At 41.3% G+C, this 5,679-nt stretch overlaps 1 protein-coding gene and 1 pseudogene across 7 annotated transcripts in view; one reads left to right on the top strand and one right to left on the bottom strand.

The window, feature by feature from the left end:
- LOC101656411 (amyloid beta precursor protein) overlaps positions 1-5,679 on the top strand; it is a 324,648-nt gene that overhangs the window by 189,920 nt on the left and 129,049 nt on the right. The window lies entirely within an intron of this gene.
- Positions 2,347-2,501, bottom strand: LOC115873566 (annotated as a pseudogene).

The raw sequence follows: 5,679 nt of genomic DNA, 5'->3' as shown, positions 1-5,679 counted from the left end.
GTACAAATGCGCTTTACACAATTGATGTATGTATGGATTGTAATAAGAGTTGTATGAGCCCCTAATAAAATGATTTTTTTTTTAAAGTGAATCACAGTAAAATGGGAAAAAAAAAGAATGGGAATTCCAGAACCCTTCACTGTGTTCATGCAGAACTTGTACATGGGTCAAGAGACAGTTGTGTGAACAGAATAAGGGAATACTGCATGTTCTAAAATCAGAAAAGATGTGCCAGGTTTGTCTCCTCTCTGTATACTTATTCAGTCTGTATACAGAGGTCATCAGAAAAGCTGGATTATTTGAAAAGGAATGTGAGGATTGGAGGAAGGTTTATGAACCATCTCTGATGTGCAGATGACATAACTTTGCTTCCTGAAAGTGAGAAGAGGTTGAGGCACTCGCTGATAAAGATCAAGGATTGCAGCCGCTGGTATGGATTACAGCTCAGTGTGAAGAAGGCCCACATCCTCACCACGGGACCAATAGGTAACATCATGATAAACAGAAAAAAGACCAAAGTTGTCAAGGATTTTGTTATTTGGAATCCCCAATCACTGCTCATGGAATCAGGAGTCAAGTGATCCGAAGACACTTGCATTAGGTAAATGTGCTGCACAAGACCTCTTTAGAGTATTGAAAAACAAGGGTTACTTTGAAGACTAAAGTGTGGTTTGTCCCAAGCCGTGGTATTTTCATCACATCATATATATCTGAAAATTGGACATAGAATAAGGAAGACTGATGAAGACTTGATGTGTTTCAATTTTGGTGTTGGCAAAGAATAGCGAAAGTAACATGGACTTGCCAAAGGAACAAGCAAATCTATCTTAGAAAAAGTACAACCAGAGTGCTCCTGAGAGGCGAGAATGGCAAGACTTCGTCTCGCATCCTTTGGACATGTTGTCAGGAGAGACCAGTTCCTGGAGAGGGAAATCGTGCTTGAAAAGGCAGAGGGGCAGTGGAAGGCCCTCAAGGAGATGAACTGGCACAGTAGCTACAACAGTGGCCTCCATTATAGGAGCCATTGTGTGGATGGCCGAGACCAGGTAGTGTTTCATTCTGTTGTGCCTAAGGTCGCTAGGGGTGGGAGCTGACATAACGAAAACAACAGCAATCATGTTTTAGAAATCTCTTCTATCTAGAGACGTATAAAATGTGTTTGCAAGGTAACGCATATGGAATAACCCTAAGTCAACAGTACTCAATGGCTGTTATTTTATTTTGGGCGGGGCCTTTGATCGAATACATACGTGACTGTCTATTGTCCCATGTAGACTAATTTTCTATTAGAGATGGTAGTTAATAAAGGCTACTTGCTAATATAGGTAAATCCATGATAATGCTTGCTATTCTTAATATTGCATCTTCTTTTTCTCATCTTCTTGCCTCAAAATCAAGAACACAACAATAACAACACTCAATTGAGCTCTGTACAAAGTCTATTTTATACATTCAAAATTCAGTGAGTTTCTGTGAGGCATCATTAGACGTGCTTTACTTGATTATGAGAAGAAACTTGGAAAATCGACTAACTGGAAGAGTTCTATTTTCGTATCCATTCTAAAAATAATGATGACCCACAAGAATGTGGAAATTATAAAACCAATATCATTAATATCAGATGCATGTACATTTTTGCTAAAGATGAATAAAAATAGTTGCAGCCATACATTGACAATAAACTGCCAAAAATTCAAGCTGGCTTCAGAAAAGAGTGTGGAACAGGTATCATTGCTGATATCAAATGGATCGTGAGTGAAAGCAGAGAATACTAGGGAAATGTGTAGGAAAAGGCATTTGACTAAGTAAGGCATTGTGATAAGATTTGGATAACCCTGCTGAGACTGGGAGGCCTAGAACACTGCCTTTGCTTATGTAGAACCTGTTCGCGGACCAGGAGGCCTTAACAAGGGAATACTGCATGTCTTACATCAAGACATGCTGTGGCTGTGTCCTTTCACCACACATACTTGACCTGCATGCTGAGCAAATAATCTGAAATGTTGGACAACATGAAGAAGAATGTAGCATCAGGCTTGGAGGACTGCTCATGAACAACCCGGGGTATGCAGATACCGTAGTCTTGCTTGCTAAAAGCCAAGTGGACTTAAAGGACTTAACTGATAAAGAGTTTTTAAAAATACCACTTGCAGTCTGGGTTACACAGCAATGTAAAAAAAAAAATCCTTCAAACTGGACCGATAGATAATCTCATGATTAAAAAACATAGAAATGGTCTGTTCTTTCATTTTACTTGGCTCCACCATCAACACCATAGTCAAGAAATCGCAGGATACGTTTCACTGGGCAAATGACCTGTAACAGATCCTTCAGAACGCAGAGATGTCCCTTTGAAGACTGAGGTGTGCTAATGCAAGTCACAATATTTTCAATTATCTTATAAAAAGCTGGGCAGTAAATAAAGAAGAGCAAAAAAGAACTACTATACTAGATTTATGATGTTACTACACTTGATTTTAGCCAAAAGGCTGAAAAGTGTTGATGATTTATGATGTTAGTAAAGAATATTGAAGGTGCCATCGACAGAAGAATGAACAAATATCTCTTGGAAAATTAATAGCCAGAATATTCCTTAGAAGCGCAAGGTTGGCAAGACATTTTCTCACCCACTTTGGATATGTTATTGGGAGAGATCGGTTCCCAGAGAAGAACATTGTACTTGGTAGAGTTGTCCGTGTAAAAGGGAACAATCGATGATATTGGTTGACATAGTGGCTGCAAGGGTGGAATCACACATGAGCAATGATTGCAAGGATGCTGTAGGACTGGGCAGTGTTCTATTTTACCACCACAATGGCAATAACACAACAATAACAACACTCAATTAGTATTGTCAAATTTCCTTTAAGTGAGAATATGAAATCCGTTTTTTTTTCCAACAGCATTTTAAAAGTGGTTCCTAAGATTAGGATGAATTTTTTTTCCCCTTCAATTTTCTACTGACAGCTATTTTAAAATCTCTCCCAGCTCCTTCCTTACCTCACCTCCCTAGGGAAACATTTCAAGATTAATATGTTCAAACTCTTGCATTTCATTGGAATCCCTTGGTGATTCCCCATTACTTAAAAGGGATTTAACAGAACATTTTGTAACCTGTGGTTTGTAGAATTAGACAAATTACTCTAAAAGCGTGTAAGACAAACAAGGAAAGCGATGACATTAGCCATCTCTGACAGACTGATGTGGGTCTTTTTGTTTCTTTTTACTTTTGAGATGATTGTAGATTGTCATACATGTACCCATCAATGACTTTCTCCTATTATTCTTAACAGGAAACTGACCTTGAGCACTTAGACTGATTTACCCAAGAATGTGCTCCATCCAGTGTGGGCACTCTGGATACTCTGTGATCGACTTTGCCTTATCGTGTGCGATGGTCAATACCCTATATAAATAGATTCACTTAATTCTGCCCTAGTGTTGACTTTGTCACCCGCTAACTTCACCCAGACTAAACAAAGGCTGCCTTTTCAACTACATGGGCAATTGTTCTGAAATGATGCAGGATTAGAAAAGAGGCCAAAGGCCAAACCCCTGGGTGCCTTGCAGTAGAGTAGGAGTATAGCGTGAATGAGACACAATACATTATTCAATCTGCACCAAGTACTCTCCCCACCCTTTAAAATCGGCTTGGCTGCTGGCAAGACGGAGTCATGGTCTTAGTCTTAAAGGAGTGTGATGGGAGATGCTGTATGGTAGTTGATTGATGATGCGGATCACTAAAGGGATTTTAATGAGATGCCCTTTTTCACCAGAACTTGCATGTGAAGAGTTGCATGTTAACAGAAGGGCTGTCTTTGTGGCACCAGGGCAGCTAGGATGTCCTCTTGCTTGCTGGCGTCTTAGAACCAATTGGGCAGGGCATCTTTAAGTGGCACAGCCAACCCGCCTCTCCTTGGCTCATGTGCATTTCTTCTATACATTACGTATTTGACATTAAATTATCAAAGAATATTTTAATCCACATTTTATATGATCTCAAATAGCCTTTCATGTATGTGTACCTGTGAGATTGAGGATTGTTGTCCGTGATGTCCGTGTGGATTTCTCCAGGGCCAGGGAACTACTTGGGGTTAGCTAGCCTCAGAAGAGCCAACAGCAGAATGAGCAAAATAATCCCTAAGCGCACATGATGTCACTGTTGCAGCATGATGGCGGCAAGGTTCATGTACTGAAGACTCGGTGATTGTTACGGGTTCTTCCTGCGCTTGACTTACTCTGCTGCCACTTGAGTGGATACTTTGCCTTTTTTGAGGGGAAACACTGCTTTCCACAACTTACCTGTAACAGATGGTCTCAGAGAGATTTTAGAATGAGGCCAAAGAACAAATAAAAGTGAGTTCAGCATTATTTCGCTAGTGGCATGAGAAAATGATAATGCCATTGGATTCCTGACTTCTGCCTTTGTAAGAAACCGTTCCTATGCTAGGTCCTACACGGGGGCATATGTCTACCTCGGATTATTGCCTTCGATTGTCACCATTTCCTTTCTCTTTATCCCTTTCCCCACTCAGAATTCTAGCAATTATTTAGTACATAGGGAAGATCATAAGGGCAGGCTTTTTGCCCTTGCATAGCTGTAGCCTACTATGGGTTCAGTGGTAAACATGTTTCATAAAACAGGCGTCTGCTCTGTGTGGGACTCAGCATGGACTGTTGAACCCCAGTGCATATTACCCCAATGCCCTAAAGCACTCATGACTAGAGTTGTGATGTGAGGTAGTTGTCATGTTGCTCACAATTCCAAGTGCCAACTCCAACCACAGAGCAGACTCGGGAGACGTGGTTGCCTTGTAGTCCTTTGGAATTAGCATAGCCTAAGGAACCAGTGCTTGAAAAAGAGTGTCTTTGTGTTTAAGGAACATGAATGAACATGTGGTATCAACATACTTACAGTGGTGATGGAAATAAAAAGAGGAAAAAGCCAACTTGTTGATTAATGTCTGTTCCACCTGAAGCAGGAAAGCTAAGACCCAAGATTGTAGACAGCTGGTTGTCCACCTAGGAGGGCAGTGCTCAGCAGAAACGTCAACTGTGCAACCCGAAAGCTGCCTTGTCAGAAACTCGAAAGTGATTCAGACAAAAGTTAACTTGCCCTTTAGAAGTGATAACCCTAAACATTTAATGTCGGGGCACATTTAAAACTGCCAAGTGGATGGGATACTTGTGTCATCGGGGCAGTAGATTTTCACCACATTTGAGAACGCTACACAAAGCCAATTAAAATACCGTGACTTGGTGGGTGTGAACTTTCAAAGGAGCTGTGTTGAAGATAGCCAAGATCTTAGGTGTCTGGTACATAGGCACTTTGTCTTACTGAGTGTTTACCACTTATCTGGGCTCATTGTTGGCAGTCCTTCCTCTATTGATACCTTGGTGCCGGTACCAGCAGCATCAACGTCTCAGTGGGAAGGAGGCTGGGGTAGGGAATCAAAGGGCAGTTCTCCTTTTTGCATCCATGTTGTGGATCTTCGTCCCTGATTGGAATCAGTTTCTTGGTCATTCATAATTTGGAAGCTCTGGAATGTATATAGTGTATATCTGACTAAAAGAGTGATGCCTTGCCTCCCCCCAACTACCAGGACCCCAGTTTCGCCTTGCAGACCTGGTTAGACCAGATGATACACAGCGGTGCGGATGGGAGTTGGAAGCGCAGGG

The sequence above is a fragment of the Echinops telfairi genome, unplaced genomic scaffold (assembly GCF_000313985.2).
Source record: "Echinops telfairi isolate 266 unplaced genomic scaffold, ASM31398v2 ScPeMD7_7469;HRSCAF=8507_0, whole genome shotgun sequence".
In the NCBI taxonomy this organism is placed as follows: domain Eukaryota; kingdom Metazoa; phylum Chordata; class Mammalia; order Afrosoricida; family Tenrecidae; genus Echinops; species Echinops telfairi.
This window is presented reverse-complemented; position numbering and strand designations above follow the sequence as displayed.